Source organism: Miniopterus schreibersii (genome assembly GCF_964146895.1).
Source record: "Miniopterus schreibersii genome assembly, chromosome: 1".
NCBI classification, from domain to species: domain Eukaryota; kingdom Metazoa; phylum Chordata; class Mammalia; order Chiroptera; family Miniopteridae; genus Miniopterus; species Miniopterus schreibersii.
Genome location: NC_138101.1, coordinates 91,200,708 through 91,220,750, shown reverse-complemented (window position 1 = coordinate 91,220,750; position 20,043 = coordinate 91,200,708). Strand labels below are relative to the sequence as shown.

General features: G+C 40.3%; 1 protein-coding gene across 1 annotated transcript in view; it reads left to right on the top strand.

Annotated features, from left to right (window-relative positions):
- Positions 1-475: 475 nt before the first annotated feature.
- LOC308557948 (cyclin-Y-like protein 1) overlaps positions 476-20,043 on the top strand; it is a 132,424-nt gene continuing 112,856 nt past the window's right edge. Inside the window, exon 1 of the mRNA XM_081138858.1 lies at positions 476-493. The gene's annotated coding sequence lies outside the window, so the exon portion shown is untranslated. The remainder of the gene's footprint in view (positions 494-20,043) is intronic.

Here is a 20,043-nt window from a genome sequence, read left to right as displayed (position 1 = left end):
AAGGGCATTTTTTCTACTGACATTTATTTAATAAACTTACTGAACACCTAAAAAGAATTGAAAAGGAAGGAAAGGAAAAGAAAAAACCCTCCTCTAACACTGCAGGCCTGTCTTAGAACTGGTCTGATAAAATGCACTGAGTTTTGGGACTATAATCACAATGGATCTTTGGGGCTGAAACTGACGTGTCCAATAAACATTAATGCCCTGATGGTCTGGCAAACTAACACCCTTATTATTTTTTTCAGAGCATTGTATCAAATGAATTAACATTCTCATCTCAGTTGACTCACTTGGCAGAAAGAAACCCACATGCTGTGAGAAAAGAGAAGATGGGAGAAGAGTTCAGAGGGCGTGGAAAGAGACAGGTGGAAGAGACACCGGACAGTTTACTAAAATGTGACTATCAACACCATCGAATGCCCCACTTCCTAACAAATCTGGATTATAATTTTCTGAAGTTGGGAATGAGAGTTGTTCCCCATCAAATCAGGTATAGTGATTCTTAGAATTTTTGTTTCCGTATGCCTTTGAGAATATGACGATGATGATCAGCTCAGCTCAGGAAAAATGTGCATGTTACTTAGACACAAAATCCTCTTCTGTAAGAACCACTAGTTATAATACTCAGGCTGGAACCCTATTAGTCACGATACACATGTTCTCTGTAATCCTGATTACTTGACTGCGGGAAAATTTTTCTTCTGTGTAACCTAGTTTCATTCTATAGCTTAAGCCTGTCTCCACTGTTTCTGTCCTGTTTGCTTCAGAAAAGACTATTACAGACCTGGTGGTATAAATTTTTCACATATGCTTACCAAGGGCTATGAAACTTTATCATGATTATTCCTGAAGTTGAAACTTTTCTAATCTTTCCTTACAGATTGTGTCATAGAGTGCTAGTTACTTTCCAATAACCAGTTCTCCCTTCTGTGTTACTTACTCAGTTATGTGATTACATTTTTCGAGCCTCTTTTGCAGCTAGGTAGGGCCATGTGACTAGTCTTTAAGGCAGTAATATATAAGCACTCTGCTATGTGGATATTATGAAAACAATCTCCCTTATGATTTTGCCCTGCTGTCTGGAATGAAGACAGAATAGCTGGAGATCAATAGCCATCCTGAGCCATCAGTTTGAGGTGTGATGGGTAACACTGTGTGTTGACCCTTCTACTAAATAAATTTTATGAGAATAGGCACCTTGTTTATCTTGGTGAAAGCAACATCCCCAGCACCTAAAAATGTGTGTGGTATGTGGTAAGGGCTCAGGTATTGAATGGGTATTGAATGAATGAATTGAATGAATGAATGAATGAATGAGTTTACACCAGACCACGTAAAACACTGATCATAAATTCCTCCCATGGGATATTCAACCATCAGTCACAAAAGCAAGGTCTCTGGTTCTGTCACAAAATCAAAATCTGCCATAATTCAAATCATATCACTCCTATTAGCTTCCCTTTGCTCTCTCAGATTTGCCACTATTATAGAAGTAGAGGGTTTTTTCGTACTGCTCACCAATGTGCTCATCAAACAAAATATTTTAAAATCTACTTTCCTAATAATTCTATTATTTTTTGGCTTAGCAAGTTTAAAATTCTTTAATATTCAAGGTCATGCATTTCTTTTTGTGTGTATCTGTTGTTAAATGCAGGCACTACTTTGTAACATAATGTTAGGTGTCATCTCAAGTCTACAAGAGTCATCCAGAATAGTATCTAATGACATTCCTAGGACGTTAGACAATATCACCATGGAATGCAGTCACTACATCCTAAGGATTTAACTAGATGCTTTTTACTATAACTGAACTTCATCGGTTCCTTTCCCACTCCACTGTGTCTCCACATTTTAATACATTGCTCCTTCTTGTCACCAAACCTTACTTATATCTTTGAAACTATTAAATATCAATAATCTCTGCTTCCCTGATTTTTGAGGTGACATTTCCCTCTTGTCATCCTTTTAATAAAGGGGAACACTCCCTCTGCTCCTTTTTTTTGGGCACCTATGTGATTAAAGGGTTTGTAAATGTTCACACTTTTTTCAATTACATGTCATTTTCTTTTAAATTTTTTTTCTTGACTCTTTTTTAAAAGTTGTAGCTATTCCTTTTGACTCCTTGGGAGAAATAATTAGCCTCCTTTTCTACTTTTGTGACATCTATTTATTGTAGAGCTTCTTGGTTTTTGCTCAAATTTCTTTTCAATCTACCTACATTTTTATTTTTAGATATATTTTTATTGATTTCAGAGATATATTTTTATTGATTTTAGATATATTTTTATTGATTTCTGAATCAAGAGAGAGGAAGGGAGAGGGAGAGAGAGAGAGAGAAACATCAATAATGAGAGTCATTTACCGGCTGCCTCCTTCACGCCCCCTACTGGGAACTGAACCAGAAACCTGGCATGTTCCCTGACCAGGAATCGAATTCTGACCTGCAGGTTCATGGGTTGCCACTCAGCCAGTGAGCAACGCTGGCAGGGCCCAATCTATCTTCTTTTTTTGTTTGTTCTCTTTTAATATATCCTAATTGTTGAAAATATTACAGTTACCCCTTTTTTCCCCTCCATTGATCCCCTCCACCCTGCATCCACACCCCCTCCCCAGGCCTTCACCACACTGTCGTCTGTGTCCATGGGTTATGCATATATGCATATAAGTTCTTTGATTAATCCCTCCCTACCCACTCCCCCACCCCTGCCTGCCCACTGAGATTCATCAGTCTGTTCCATGCTTCTATGTTTCTGGATCTATTTTGTTCCTCAGTCTATTTTGTTTATTAGATTCCAAATATAAGTGAGATAACGTAAAACTGAATCAGGAAGAATCAGAAAACCTGAATAGGCTAATACCAACTGATGAAATCAAAGCAGTAATTAAAAAAAACTCCCAGCAAACAAAAGCCCTGGTCCAGACAGCTTTACAGGGGAGCTTTCTAATTAAGTTGTAGGGTTAGATAGTTTATTAAAAATTTTTCTAGCTTTTTGAGGTAGGCCTGTAGTGCTATGAACTTTCCTCTTAGGACTGCTTTCACTGTGTCCCATAGATTTGGGGTTGTGTGTTCATTTTCAGTTCCAGGAAGTTTTTGATTTCTTTCTTAATCTTATTGGTAATTCATTCATTGTTTAATAACATGCTATTTAGCCTTCATGTGTTTGAATGTTTTTGAGTGTTTTTACTGTAGTTGATTCTAATTTCATGCCACTGTGATCTGAGATGCTTGATATGATTTCCATCTTCTTGAACTTGTAGAGACTTGTTTTGTGTCCTAGCATGTGATCTGTCTTTGAGAATGACCTATGTGCACTTGAGAGGAATGTATATTCTACAGCTTTGGGGTGAAATGTTCTGTGAATATCAGTTAAATCCGTCTGATCTAGTGTGCCATTTAGAGTCACTGTTTCTGTGTTGACTTTTTGTCTGGAAGATCTATCCAGTGAAGTCAGTGGGGTGTTAAAGTCCCCTACTGTGACTGTATTGCTGTTGATCTCTCCCTTAAAATCCTTTAGGTTATTATCAATAGGTCCTTATTTATTGCCATTTTAATTCTGCATGCCTATGTTTCTCTCTCTGTCTCTTCTTATTATTACAGCAGTCCCTTTAACATCTCTTGCAGTGCTGGTTTGGTCGTGAAAAACTCCTTTTGCCTTTTTTTGTCTGAGAAGCTCTTTATTTCACCATCTATTTTGAATGATAGCCTTGCTGGATAGCATAGTCTTGATTTCAGATCCTTGTTTTACAGTACCTTGAATACTTCATGCCATTCCCTTCTGGCCTGTAGAGTTCCTGATGAGAAATCAGCTGACAACCTTATAGGAGCTCCTTTGTAGGTAACAGATTGCTTTTCTCTTGCTGCTTTTAGGATTCTCTCTCTCTCTTGAATTTTTGGCATTTTAATTATGACGTGTCTGGGCATGGTCCCCTTTGGGTTGTTCTTGCTTGGGACTTTCTGTGCCTCCTGAACTTGTTTGGCTTTTTTCTTTACCAGGTTAGGGAAGCTTTCTACCATTATTTCTTCAAACAAATCCTCTATCCCTTGCTTACTCTCTTCCCCTTCTGGCATTCCTATAATGTGAATATTGTTACATTTCATGTTGTCCTACAGGTCCCTTAAATTGTCCTGTTTTTTAATTGTTTTTTCTTTTTGGATCTCTAATTGAGTGATATTTTTCTACCATGGCTTCTAATTTGCTGATCTAGCCCTCAGCTTCTTCTAATCTGCTGTTTATTCCTTCTAATGTATTATTTATTTCTTCTATCTGATTCTTCATTTCTACCTGGTCATTTTTCATAGTTTCTATATCTTTTTTCATGCTGTTGAGCATCCTTACAATCAGTATCCTTAGCTCTATATCTGATAGGTTGCTTATCTCCATTTCATTTAACTCTTTTTCTGGATACTTCTCTTGTTCTCTCATTTGTTGCTTATTTTTTTGTCTCCCCATTTTGGCTGCCTATTTGGGTTGTTTTTATATATTAGGTGGATCTGCTAGGACACTCAGTCTTTTTGGAGGTCTCTGGTGCAGGCCAGTATCAGACACTTTATGGCAGTGCTCTTAAGTACCCTGTTTGGAGCTATTTACAACCTTCGGCTTGAGATCCCCTCTGTTGGGGCTGGGTGCATTTGGACAGGACCAAGATGCACACCAATGTCTGCTTTTCCAAGGGCCAGGTCCAGCGCAGATCAAAGACTCAAATCTCCCAGAGGTCCACCTCTGCCCATTGGCTGATTGATCTTAGTCTCTTAATGAGCCTCAGGCTGTAGAGCACAGCAAGGGTGGGGCAAGAGGACTCCAGTGGGTGGGATAATTGCTTCCCCCCAAGGCAAAAGCTGCCTGGCTGGCGAATGTCTTTTTGAGAAAGATGTCCTCTGCAGTATGGGGGAATGACTTGGCACAGGAATCCAGATGGTTGCCCTCTGAGCTCTATCGCCTGGATCCATCACCCCTGGATTCTGCTAACACAGCTCTAGTCCGCTCTGCTCTCCCTCTGCTGGAGCCCAACGTGAGTGGCTGCACAGGAAACTTTGTGCATTGGCCCGTTAAGAGGGTGCCTGCATTTCCATCCATTCTCCCTGGCAGACAGAAACCCTGCTGCTTCATGGAACATTCTCAAATATAGACCACATATTAGGACACAAAACAAGTCTCTACAAGTTCAAGAAGAATGAAATGATATCAAGCATCTTCTTGTACATTTACACCATGGAGTGCTATACAGCTGTAAAAAAGAAGGATCCCTTACCCTTTGAGTCGGCATGGTGGAACCTTGAGAGTATTATGCTAAGCAAAATAATCCAGTCAGGGAAAGACAAGTGTCATATGATCTTACTCATATGTGGAATCTAATGAACAAAATACACTGATGAACAAAATAGATCCAGAGACACAGAGCATGCAACAGACTGAGGGATTTCAGAGGGATGGTGGAGATGTGTGGCTGGGTGGGTGAAGAGAGATTAATATAAGAATTTATTTGCATATATGCATAACCCATGGCCACAGACAGTAGTGTGGTGAAGGCTTGGGGGGAGGGGTACAGGGTGTAGGGGATCAATAGGTGAAAAAAAGGAACATTTTTTAATACTATCAACAATAAAGGTAAACTTAAAAAAAGAAAAAAGAAACCCTGGTGCTTTCACAGCCAGATGTTACGTGGACACCTTTCTCAGTTCTGGTGCTCTGGGCTGGGAAGTCCTGTTTGGGGTTTAGACCCCAGACTCCTCAGTGGGAACCCCCCATTGGTTCAGATATCCCTCCAGACCTTTAGCTGCTGCCTGTTGGAGCCCAGCCAGCCCTCTTATGCCTCTATACTTCCTACGAGTCTCTATGCGGTCTCTACTTTAGGTCCTTAGTTTTAAGGGTTCTCTCGTGCTAGTCTTCACTTGATTATTCAGAATGGGTTTTCTATATTTCAGTTGTAATTCCAGTTTTCTTCTGGGATAGTGTCAGTGTAGCTTCCACTCAGTCTGCCACCACCTTGGAATCCCCTCTACTTACTTTTGAGGAAAGATTTTATTTGGGTTTTGTTGGGTATTTTCAGCTTTTGTGAAGTGCACACTTATCGACACCTCACCCTCTGCTTCCCATAGGCTTTCCCTGTAGGAGCCTATTAAAATAAAGAAATATATAGGTCATCCAATGAGGTCTTCCTAAGTCTCTCTTCTACCAGAAATGTCTCTGTGGCCGCACAGGTCCATCTCCCTCCTGGCCTCTCTGTCCTTCCAGAGCTATTCCGTCCCTGCTCTGAGTGCAACCCTCCTGCTCACAGGGACCTTATTCCCTTCATTCTCCCTGCTCCTCTTCTATTTTTTTCCTCCATTGGCTTTTATCCTTTAGCATATAAATATACATCTCTTTTTCATCTAAAAATACACATTTCTTAGCAGTGTGTTTCCCTCTCACTACTGCCACATCTCTCTTCTCAGCCAAATGCTCGGGAAGAGAAACCCTCAGTTGCTGTCTTCACTTTCTCGCTTCCTGTTCACTTCCTCACCCCGATGCCGTAGCCAATACATTTGTAGCTTTCCTGCCCTCCTGACAACATTGGACTTGGATAGGAAATTATGTTTGGAACCTGAGACTGGGACAGGTCTGTGCCCTTGGTAAGGGGGTGGAGTGGCTGCGGGGCAGGGAGGGGGCATCCTGAACCACTGCCTTCCCTGTAAGGTGGGGGCCTGGAGGGAACTCTGGGCGGGATTGGTCCTTCATAACCAGGTGACCTCGGAATGTGTTCTGGTTGGCTGGTGCCAACCAGGTGAACTGCCTTCAGTTGAGAAGCAGCTGTGGAAGGAGGAGGAGCTTCGGCTGTGCTCTCTTCTTGCGGTGGCTGTGATTCTCAGCAGTTGTCTGATCTCCACACCTTTGGACTAAGTCAGGCTGCTCGCCGTCCTCACAGACTAGTCAGCTCAGTGGAGGCGGTCACAGCTGACAGCAGGGGGGCAGCAGCAGGGGCACAGCCGGGCCTTGAGCCCTGCCCAGGGCCTGGCAGCCCAGTGGCCCCTGTGCTGTACAGGGCTTTGGCACTGTTGGGAGTTGGGGGGTGGGACTGTTGAGTGAAGGCAGTGACAGCAGCAAGGAGTGAAGGGTCCTCATGGGGAACAAACTGTCCTGCCGCCTGAAGCCCAATGCCAGCCCCAAGCTGGGCCAGCACTCTGGGCGGGGGCATCGGGAAGATGAGTCTCATGTGTATGGGGGGGGCTCCAGGATCTCAGTGGCAGAACCACCAGCCATGGCTGCCCTTGAACTTTATGACTTGCATTTCCTGTTCTGTGATTGCCACCCTATCCTGTGCCTCAGTGATGTGGAAATGCCTGACGGTAAGGAGGTGGCAGGTGTTCGCTTCTCTAAGGAGTACCTCTGTCCTGTGCTGACCCCAGGATCCCCTAGCAGGGAGCTACCCCCTCAGGCTCCTTGCCTGGAGGCGGCTTTCCTGGAGCTGGCTCTTCCTGGCGTCTTCTCCCCTTATTCCCTTCCCGTCCTGTCTGGCCAGTTTCTTTCCCTGTTCACTACCCAAAAGCCCAGTTCTTACTCCCAACCCAGCTTGCGACACTCCAGTCCTTGGCCCGTCCTGTTTATGCCTCTGTTTAATGTCTCGTGGGCCTCTGTGAAGACTTTTGGGTATATCTTCTCCTTTTTGTCAGTGAAAACTTGAATCCCCCAACTTCAGAGTATCCATCCCATCTCCCTCTCCTTACTTATCCATAAGGTACTTAAATGAAGGAACCAGGTAGGGGCTGGGGATACCCTTGCTCCCACCTGTTAAGATAGTTGATACTCAGGACAGTTCAACTGCAAAGATGTTAGAGTTGATTATTTCAATTCAAAATAGACAACTGACATGGACTCTTCGTGGTGTTCTTAAGTAGGCTGTTTTCAGTTGACTGCCTAGAAGCTGCTTTATTCTTCCCAACTGTGATTTGAACACAGAAGGAAATGGTGGGAGAGGGACTTGAAATTACTGAGTGATGTGTAATATGCTGCCAGTGCTACTGAGAATAGTTGTTTGGTTGGTGTTTTACCCGAAGGAGAACACACAGAGTCTGGTTACTTTAATATATTCACTTTGGCACAAATATGTCTTTTTCAGTGACTTCATATTGCCTGTTCTAAGAAGGGCTGGGGTGGTTCACAAGAGTGTTGGTCAAAAGTTTCAAAGGAGAAGAACACATAGATTTAGACGAATTTGTAACAAAGTCTTGGGGGTTAAGACACCAGAGCGTGCACAAGAATGTTTGTCTCCATGGCTCCCTCTAGGTCCTCTCCCCTCCTGCAGGGAGATTCCTGTCTGACTGTGAGAATGTTCAGGTAAAAGTTCTAAAGACCAGATGCTTGAAGGGGGGGAGTAGGGAAGAGGGAGGGGAGAGGGAGGGAGAAGTAGTACTTGGTGTAAAGTAAGCCTGGGTATCAGTGTAGCTAATGGAGGCTGTGGTTTTGAAGTAGAAAACATTCTTTCACAAAGATGTTAAAACCCCATTGGTCCATTTGTTTCATGTAAATGCCAGAGATTATTTCATAGGGCAAATGTACTATAGCTCTTATTCTATTTAAACTTTAGCCGAGCTATTAATTTCTTTAAAAGTTAGAATAATTAACCGTGTGAATTTACCCAGATGGTGCACATGGCTTTGTAACTGAAAAGTACTCGCTTTTCAGAATATTCAAATATTGTGGAAAAAATGAACAAATTACATGAATTAATTAAGTGTACCTTTAGACACAAAGCAAGTAAGTACCTGTGAAAACTTCTGCTCGCTCTGCTTGGTGCTGCCAGGTAAGCCTCTGAGTGATTTTATAAACCAGTTAGTGTATGGGTAGTGTTGGATGAGAGGCTAAAGAGGACCTTGATTTAATTATTTTAAGGTGTACAACTCACTTCCATGTATACCTCCTTTGGCCCTTCTAACTGCAAATAAGGCCCGTGTATACTCTCCCTCCATTGCTGCCGAGGAAACCGAGACTTAGACTGTGAAATGACTGTGGCACAGCTGCTGAGCAGAAGAGGCTGACGTGCAGGTGGAAATGTTCCAAATTCAGTTTCTGTGGTGCTTGCAAACTCTTTAGGTTGCAGCTTATATTTCATAATTTCTCCATAAAGCGAGCCTATTTTAACTTCCTCCACTCGTGATTACTCCCGTTTGAAATCATTGTATACAACTCAGAAGCAACGGCTACTCCCTCTGTGTCTATAAACTCATCACAGTGGGTAAGAGTCAAAGTAGAAGCCACGGGGGAGCAGGAATTTCTGCGGGTGGCGAGTTGATGTGTTTTAAGGAGTGTGTTCCGACGGCCTCGGATGGAAGCCGACAGTGCTCTGGACACAGAGGGACCTTGTGAGAAGCTGGTGAGAGGGCAGGTCAAGGACCAGGGAGTGAGCACAAGCCTGCAGTGAGTAATGTAGTGAGAAGCTGGAAATACAGGGTTCATAAGCATAGAATTGCCTTTTATGTTTAATGTGATAGTCAGATTTTTTATTTCAACTTGTTTTTAATTTTGGGGAGACATTCAGTAAAGTGACACAGAAACCTCAATTTCAGCATTTGCCTGTTATTAAGTTTCCACAGAAACAATGTGCAGCATTTGTCATTAGCAAAAAGTGCAAGTTCTATATATATAAAATTGTTGGAGGCTATGAACAGAAAATATTTTGTGAAAGCCTCATGCAAATTAATAACCTTAGGGTTCTAGTGGGTGCAAAACAAACAGTACATACAAACAAAAAGCAACTCACCAAAGTGGAAATAACACTGTTAACTGTGGTCAAACTATATAATCAAAAGAAATGCAAATTAGAGATACTGTTAAGTTCCTCATTCACATAACTAGGATTTCTTTAAGTACTAAAGGTGGGGTAGAAGCTAAAACTGGTATGTTTCGTGGCATTATACACTAGTATGCCCTCACCAGTTTGAGAAAGCAACTTAGTTGTATGTATTGAGCCATAAAACAATCTAACCTTTTGATCTAGTTATTATATTTTATAGAGCTTTCTAAGGAGATGTAAGATTGTTTAAAGCCACTCACTTGTATTACCAGAGTTCACAGAGTTAAAACCAAGGTACTCCTTGATTTGAGAATTAAATGAGCTTCTCAGAACTTGTCTCAGTTCTGCTCCTGTGGATTTCTCCTGAAAAGGCTTCCTCCTCATGCTCACAAAGGGAGAGTCACAGCTCCAGAGGCCCTAAGGATCCTAGAGGTCAGCTCTGCCTTTCTCTGAGGTTCTTGGGAGGTGCCAGACCAGCTGGGATTGATCAGCCAGCCCTGGGGCATGTGCCTCTCGTAGAACTGGGTGTAGGGTAGGAGAAGCTTCAGCTTTTTGTTTGTTTGTTACTTGAACTAATTTTTTTTTTTTCTGCATGTTGTCATTTTTTTTATTCCAGCCTTCTTGATTTTTATATCTACAGCCATAGCAGCACATCTTGGTTTGGGGCATGTATGAGTGTGTGTGTGCCTGCTGCTTCCTTGATTGAAGTACATATTTTTCCTGGGTTTTCTACCAAAATCTTTAATTAAACTTTATCATATCATAGGCACCAATACATAACATGGCTACTTCAGCAAACGTGTTCTTTTTTAATCAAGTTCAGTGTATTTGCTTTATTTTTGGTAGGAAATAGTGTTGAATTCTCTCAGCAGCTGGAGGTTAGAGGCTACTCTGATAGTCTCTTGCCTTTCACTTTGTGCACAACTGAGTTAGTTTAGTTTTCCAAAAAGCTCACATTGTCTCGTTTTTCAAATATGTGGGGAAAAAAACCTTTAAAATAATTTTACGAGTTATTTACAATAAAATTTTGAATGGAATAGTGTCTCCAAAAGCAGTTTAATAGACTTGAAATTCAGGGAAGGAACTTTCTTGAGGAACAGGGTAATTGGTTCTTTCAGTTAAGTTAATTTCCCTGCTGGCGGGACTGTCAAAGTGGATGGCTCAGACGTCTGCTAAACCAGCCAGTCCTGAATGATGTTTGGGCAACATTCTAACTGTATTACTTGGAGGGGAAAGTATTCTTGGTAAATACATTTGTGACATGATGTGTTAGACTTTCTTCATTACTAGGCTGATTAGTTTTAACATATCAGTGGGCATTGTGATTCTCCAAGAACCAGGGTGTAGGGTAGGGGAAGCGTCAGCTTTTTGTTTGTTTGTTACTTGAACTAATTTTGTTTTTTTCTGCATGTTGTCATTTCTTTTATTCCAGCCTTGATTTTTATATCTACAGCCATAGCAGCACATCTTGGTTTGGAGTGTGTATGAGTGTGTGAGTGTAGACTATATCTATTTATATTTGACCTCAAATACCCTTTTAAAAAACAGGCCCATTATTATGTGATTTGGGGAATGTTGCCTTAACCATTATTCCATCAGGATCTTGGTCAGCTTTCTTACAAGTTTGGTTAAATGGTTTGAGATGGACATTACCAAAGCATATCATAGGGTTGTTTTTTAAATGACATCTTTATAATTGCATATAGTGGGGAACTTTAATAACTTGTTATTAAAATTCAAGTACGTGTTTGGTATTCTTGCCTAAGTAGAAGATTATCCCACTTTGGTGCAAGGTGCACTGCAGGAGACCTACTTTACATAGTCACAGCAGATTTCATGTTTACAAGCAGCCCTGTGATCAGGTCGAGAAAGAATTCTTATTGAAGCCCCAAATTAGTCATGGGGCATGGAAGGAAGAAGTGAGAGTTTTAGCTTTGGAAATTAAGGGCAGAACTAAAAAATCACTTTGTCGAAAGTATAAAAATTCACTGTCATGAAAGTATTCCTGTAGATTAGAGCACTGAGCTCTTTTGCTGTCCTTTAAAATGTGCCAGGATGAACAGCCCCAAGTAAGCCTCTGCTAACTAAGTTCACTATCTGAATGGAGTTAGAATCAGCCTACGTGTGTAAAGAACATTTTCCAAAAGCAACTCACTTGATTTGGGCGTATTTGATGTATTCGCTGGTATCTGTCGCTAATTGGCCACAGTGTAACTTGCTTCTTGAGACTGTTTCTGGAATGAGCTAGTAATATCAGCATAAAAGAGAGGGACGGTATTTCTAATTGATAAGGCAAAGGGGGAAAGCACATATATGATTTATAGATTATTTATGTGCCAGTTAAAAAAAAAGTCTAAGACATAGCCTGGGTTTATTCCTCATGTGTAGAGAGATCCTACAATTTTTAATTTCCCCAGTAGAGTTTTTATATTGTTGCCTTTACTGAAATTGTCCTGCTACCATTACTTAAAAACTCTTTCCAACACTGTTTAAATGATTAAAATTGATGTATAGCTATTTTTAAAATTTTGTATTTTTCTTCTCAACTAAATCAGTATGCTTATTTCTCTTGTTCCTATACAGAGTGGTATTTACAATTAATCCCTTCCGACCATCCAAGGGCAAGCACAATTTTCCTAAAGAAATATCAAATGGATGGTAAGTCAAGATAGGATTTAGGGCACAGTTAGGTTTTTATTTGAACAAATCAAAAAAATCAGTTGTTTATGTATGAGGATTGAATTTGTGATTTTGGCTTTATTTTACATAGCGCTCAACCAAATGCTCCATCCTCCCCACATCTAGAACTTTCCAGCTCCTCCCAGCTCCCTCACCTGCTGCAGGGCTGCCCGGGGGCATCAGAGCAGACAGGCCTGCGGGGCCCCAGAAGCTCAGCATCAGCAGGGAAACTAGTGTCAGCTTCCTGTGTCCTGTTTGTTTTAGGAAAAGAGTCAGAACTGTAGGATTTTATCACCCTGCTTGCCTGCTTATTTTCCTTAATGTTATGTTAAATCATGTTTTCTTGCTTAAAAAGGCTCACTGACCAAGCTTTCAGTTGATTAGACAGCAGAGGCACGAGAAGGGCAGGCTCCAGTGTATCTGAATTAACGCAGCACAGTAACAGTGGGGCTTTTTAACATGCCTTTTCATGGTACGTGTGCATTTTGACTTTCTGGAGCTGGTCGTTTTCGGTAGGATTGCTGTATTTCTGTTTCTTCTGGGACCATGGGCTGCTCTCATGTAGAGAGGGGGAGACAGTAAAGGAAAAGCTGCCTTCAGTCCTAGGAAGGTGCCTGTGATGCCCGCCCCACCTTCGAGGAGGCAGCGGGGGGCACAAAGTGCAGCCCAGGACCCTCTTTGGAGCTTTTAGTTTTCTTCTTTTCTTTGTGAGAGCAAAACAATTTTGTGTTGCAGGTGTTTAGTTAGGTTAGCCACACTCATTTTACAAGTTAAACTAGATGGGATCCTTTGTAAGATATTCCAGTTGGTTACCAGTCAGTGGTGCAGGATGCTTCCAGGGGCCTGGCCAGAAACTGGTTCTTGGAGCCGTCAACTGCTAGATGCTGGTGACTCAAGTAAAGTGGGTGTAAATGCAGAATTAGGAACCAGGGCTGAGCAGTGGCTCAGAGATGCAGCAGTTAAACTTGTTCATTAGCTGACTCTCACCCGGCCTAATTAGCTTTGCCTTTTCTTCAGTACATGGAGTGGCTTTAATTTGTACCTAATACAGAATCTCTCTTAGGTCAAAACAGTAAAACTTAGTTTAAAGATTTTACTTTATGGGACTCCTCTTGCCAGGTGATTTAAATTATAAATTTTTGGGAAGTGATAAAAGAAATGGAATGAAATTTGTCTTATTTTGCATGTTGGTATCTGTTAGGGCATCGTATCTTTTGTTTCCCTGCGGCCTTTGTATCTGCATTGATCACTTATTCTTTTTATTCTTAGTGCAAGGAAAGAGGAGGAACATCTGCTTACACCATGTAAGTAAACACTTGAAAAGTTAAGTAAGAAATTAATAATCTGAATTAAAAATTGTCTGCCATGATTTTTAAAGTATATAATGGACCCAGTATCATCAGCGTGGCCCTTTTTTGGTAGATTTTCGAAATCACTTGTTATCTTAATTATCAAACTTACATATTCAGGAAAGCTTTTGGCTTAGTAATCCCCACTTTTTTAAGGAGTTCTGACCTTTAAGTTAAATTTCAGTAACATGGTTGTGATATAAAGATCTGCCTTAAATTTTTTTCCTTAACTTTTAATCTTGTTTTTTACAAAATAAACAACAATATAATAGCTAAGTCAATTTTTAGCACTACCTATTGACTTATTGTCATAGCAGCTGAAAGCTTAGCTTTCTCAACTCCACCATGGCCTTCTTTCCCTCCCTCTGTCCTCTCAACATGTAACATGGTTTTTATTAAATCAGAATCAATGTTTACATAATTATATAAATATTTTTTACTGCTGAGCCATATAGTTCTGTGGCTGTTCCTCTGTCTTGTATACCCTTCATTCTTTTTCTCAAATACAGGGTGTCCAAAAAATGTTTAGTAACATACAGTTCATTTTCAGAATTTGAAAGAATCTACAGAAGTGAATAATTTTTTGGTCACTGCCTGTTTTCAAACTGATGACCGTTCTGGTTCAGGCACAGATGATAAGGCAAAGCAGTGGAATCGCAAACAGCAAGAATTATTTGGTTCAGTATTTTGGGCCCTCAATTTGTTGACTGTTACTGGTTTTGTATTGTAAACTTCATCTTTTATGAATTCCCATAAAAGAAAGTCTAGTGGGACTTTAAGATAAGTTTTCTCTGCTCAAAGCTTAGTCTGTCTTCCCCCATTATTTCAAATCAGTTGAACCTGGAAAGGAGTGGAAATTACATGCATTACCAGCTGTTATAGTGTGTGTACGTTTTTGGGTCCTCTATGTGACTGAAATTTGAGCACTTTTCCACTTCTCCAGGACAATCCAGACCCCTTCTTCCTAGTCACCATGACCTCACACTGCCAGATGCAGCAAGTAAGCTGGTCTCCCTGCTTTCAAAATAACTTTTTTGTTCCTAACAATCTAGTAATTTGGCAGAAAAAGATGGCTATCAGACAGAAATACTACATTTATGCTATATTAACATAATACCTAATAAGTTTTCACTTTTGTATGTGTGGAATTAATTTTTAGACTATATTCATTTCTTGTTTTCTAACAGCTATTTTTTCCAAAAATGCTGTAACATTTGTCACAGGACTGTCAAAAATATTTTCCATTTACTAAACAGATTTGTTCCATTTTTTATTGGAATCAATCTCCCCCCTTCTTGTTATCCTAGTCTAGTATAGACTTGCTGTCCCTCGGCCTGCTCTGTGTCTGTTTTGTGACATATTTCTTTAAAGTCATCTAGGAGCTCACATAACTGTTTTCTCCTGTTGGGTCCCCTATGTCTTAGATCCATGATTTTTCTACCTTTTCCATCTCACGGCACACATAAACTAATTACTAAAATTCTGTGGACCCAATTGCATGGGTCAGCGGTTGACCATCGACCTATGAGTCAGCAGATCAGGGTTCGATTCCCAGTCAGGGCACATGCCCAGTTTTGGGCTCAATCCCCGGTCGGGGACATGCAGCAGGCAGCTGATCAGTGACTCTGTCATCATTGGTGTTTCTATCTCTCTCTCTCCCTCTCCCTTCCTCTCTCTGAAATCAATTAAGATATATTTTTTAAAATATAAAATAAAAAAAATAAAATTCTGTGCCACACCAAAAAATACATTTTTTGCCAATCTAACAAAAATAATAGGTATAATTTTGATTAACTCACACTGGACATTTATTGTGTTGTGTTGGCTGTTGTCATTTTTTTATTTGACAATCTAAGGGAAAAGAGGTCAGTGCCTCTGCCTAAATAGTCAGGTTTTGCATGCTTTAGAAATTCTTGTGGCACCACAGTGTGCTGCACATACACTGGTTGAAAATCACTGTCCTAGGTGGTGTGTTTTTCTCTGTCCTGTTATACTCCCTTGTTTTACTGGAGCAATTTTTCCTGGGAAAGGATACATAAGCAAAAAGTTTTTAGAAACCTAGCCTCTCTGAAATGCCTCCTGTTTAATAAAGTATAGAATTCTGGGTTGAAATTAATTTTTGCAGTTCTAAAGACATTTCTACTGTTTACTCACCACAGTTGCTCTTAAATCTGTTGACATTGGATGATACGTTATATATTACCAATTTTAGTAATTCCCCCACCCCTTTCTTCCCTGGAAGCTTTCAGAACCTTCTCTATTCCTGAATAAGTTTTGGTATGTTCCTTTCCATTTTATTGTGGCCATCAAGGCTGCAGGTCTGATCTGCTTTCAGGGAATTGCTTTTGTTTCTTTCATACATCCTCTATTCCTTCTTTTTTCTAGTATTCCCGTTACTAAGAAGTTGGAACTCTCAGGCCAGGATTCCTGCATGAGTCTCTAACTTCTTCCTCTCTTATTTCCCATTTTGTCTTTTCCTACCTTCTGGAGATTTCCTTGCCTTTATGCTCCAGCCCTTTTATTAATTCTCTGTTTTGTCCATCTTGTTTTTAATGTACAGTGTCTCTTACATCCTGTCTTTCTTTTCTAAAGCATTTTGTTCTTTTACCAAGGCCATTTTTTGCCTTTCTGAGGTTAAGAATTATTTTTTTACATTTTCACTTGCTCCTGAATTTTATCACTCCCATTAATTTTCTTTTCTTTTTATTCAATAATTTTATTTTGCATAGGACAACTCATTTGCTGATACCATACATTCTAAGTTACTGTATTAAAGTAATCGCTAAAAAAAGTGATGTTCTTAGCATGTAGGTTTTAGGAAATGTTTTCAACTTTTGTTTATGGGTTCAGATGTTTTTTTAGTTAAATTCATTGGGGTCACATCGGTTAATAGGATCACGTAGGTTTCAAGTGCATGTCTGTGATACATGATCAGAATATTGCATTGTGTGCCCAGCCCCCAAAGCCAAGTCACCTTCCCTCAGCATATATCTGGGCCCCTTACCCTTTACCACCCCCACACCCCTTCCCTCTGGCAGCCACCGTGCTGTTGTCTGTGTCTGTGAGTTTTCGTTTTATATCCCACATATGAGTGAAATCGTATGGTTCTTAGCTTTTTGTGACTTATTTCCTTAGAATCATAACGTCCATGTTGTCGCAATGGCAGTGCTTCCCTTTGCTTGTGGCCGAGAGCTATTCCGTTGTATATGTGCCCCGCAGCTGCTTCATCCAGACATTTATTGGAGGACACTTTGTTTATTCCCATGTCTTGGCCACTGGGAATGATGCTGCAATGAACAAAGGGGTGCATATATCTTTGCAAATGAATGTTTTCAAATTTTTCGGGTAGCTCTATTTTTAATTTTTTGAGGACACTCCCTACTGTTTTCCATGGTGGCTGTACCAGTTTATGTTTCCACCAGCAGCGAACGAGGGTTCCTTTGTCTCCACAGCCTCTCCCACACTTGCTATTACCTGTCTTGTTCATAGTCACCATCTGTTTTGATCTGTCCTACTTGTTGGCGTCCCTCAGATGTGTGGTGGTCCCTGTCTGTTGCTATCTAATTGGAAGCACTAGGAGTGAGCAGATCTTTTGCTAACTGATAGGGCTGCACTGCAAGAATTTGGGGGCCGGATTCAGAGCCTGCCTTGGGTTCTGTAAGACACACTGGCTTCCTTACAGCTGTTCTAGCCACTCTCTATGGGCACGAAGGCTGTGCTTCCTCCCCTTTGTTCTTATACTGTGTATGGCTTTTTTTATGCCTTTAATTCTCAGGACATGTCTCTGAAAGGAAGGGGAGTGGAAATAGATTTGTGGTGAGTTTACAAATCTCAAATGTATAGGTTCTAACTCAAACTTAGAACCTATATTTAAAGTGTAAGTCAAAGTTTAAAGTTTTAATTCAATAAAATTAATAATATTAATCCAGAGAATATTTTTGGGTATCCCTATACTTAGCATACTACACTTTCCTACCAAAGTCTTGGTTAAGAATTCTATTCAAACCATGCACTTTGCCATATTGTCCCATTTATGTGCAACATAGATGGAACAGTTTTTATTAATGCATCAAGTGCTAGAAATTTTCAAGTTCACTAAAAGTCATTAATTCTTAATATCCAATATGTTTCTTGTGAAAAAGGAGAAAACAGTAAACTTCAGCTATATTTTTTAATGGGTTAAGATGAGACAGTGGGCACAATGGGTGGGACAGGATTTCAACAGGTACTTGACTTGATAGTAAGGTTTGGGTTGTCACTCCTTAGACTTCTAGGGAGGTTATTTGTCTAGTCTTTGTTATTGAACTTAAAGTCTGCTAAGTAACCCCTTCCCTGTCTTGCAAAGATTGTAAAAGTCCATCTGTCCTGCCATTTGTGCCGAGTGAAGGAAGATACAGCAGGATTTTTGTCTCTGTCCATTCTAGTGACCAACCAGGGGTTCAGATACCTGTGAACACTAAGTTTTCCATAGTATTTTGGTGCTTTTGTTTTTTTTAGTATTTGCATTTTTTATCTTTATGTTTGTCACTGTAATGTATTGAGGTTGTAAGCCATCAATAGTAAGGTTTTAACCACAAAGAACAATTGTTTTAAATTTTCAAGCAAGATGAGGGGAAAGTAACCTGGCAGCCGGGATACCCAGGCTTTGCTCGGAGGCTTAATTCTGCCCTTCTGGGGGATACTAGATACTCGATCCTGGGAAGTCTGAATAGTTGGGAGGAGGCCTGGACTGATGGCAGAGTGTTGAGTGTTCCTTTGGTTGGATGAGGCCAGTAGACCGTAAGTTGTTGATTTACTAAATGAACCACATAGAGCTGTGAGCCCATGCCTAATTAAAAATTTTCAATGTTTTAACACTAATATTTTCAAATACAAAGCAATATACATTTATAGTAGAAAAAATTTTAGCTAGAGGAAAGTGTGAGCAAATATCACCTAGTTTTACCAACTTGTCTACATTTTGGTACATTCCCCCCCACCCCATATAGGTTTTTGGTCATAATTGACATTTTTATGGTGTTTTATATGCCATATTACACTTGTATAGCAGTGCTCTTAAAAGATAACCTTCCATTTAGAATAAAAGTATTCAAATGAGTTTTCACATTTTATGCTGTATTTGTCTTTTTGAGATCCCAAAAGTAAATTACAGGTTAACTGCATAGATTAAGGAACATATCAGAGTGTTAGCTATAGTTAAAACATTTCTAGCTTGAAAGAATTCATTCCTCCAAAGAGTGATTCTTTTCAAATTATGCCCTTTGGAACTTTAGGCTCATGAATAATAAGTGGCTTTTAATAAAACATCTGAAACAGGCAAAATTGTGTTTTAGATAATATAAAGATATTTCTGATTATTGGCTACTGGCAATTTTTAAATGCTCTGCATTTTAAAAGATATCAGCTAGATGTTCTCCCTGTCCTGTCTTTGTGTATTTGTGGGAGATCCTGATGGGAAAGTGTGACCGCATGCTGAAAGCTGCTTTATAATAATATGAGAAAGGAAGGCTCATCTGAATTAGTTTATAAAAATACAGCAACACCGATACAGTAGGCAGTTAGGCAGAGATGAACAGAGTCGGAGCGACAGGCCAGGTTTGTCACCAGGGTAGAACGCTTTTGTTCCTGGAGATGGGGAACTCGCCCCAGGGTGACCTTTCCTGCCCTAGCATATCACAGGTCATGCAGTTTACACCCCCTGACCTTTTATGTTTGATATTTTAACCAAGAAAAAACACACTTTTCTAGGTTTAACTTACTGTGATGGTTTCTTCTATTCCCCTTTCCCTTCAGGTATTTCCAGATCACCATAGAGAAATATATAGCTCATGCTCAACAATATTTTTAGACAACAGCACAATTTGCCAGCCCGATATGAGAATCACTGTGCAATCGTGAGTATAAATAGGCTGCCCTGGATCAGTGACAGACACCTTATGCTACAAGCATCCTACCCATATGTGATCTCATTTGATTGTTTTTTTCCAAGGTCAGGTTAAGAAACTGGTATCAATTATTATTGATTTCAATTTCCATTTTAATCTGAGAACATGGAAGACGGGAAAGCCAGTTAGCAAATATAAATTTCCCCCCAAGAGTATTTACCTTTACCTGATGAAATACTGTGGCTGAGATGTTGTTGAACAAAATGCAAGGAGAGGTGCTTTTCACTCACTTTTTCTAGACAAAAGTGTTTCTTCCTCAGATAAAGGTCTAAAACCACATGTGCTACTTTGGATGCTGC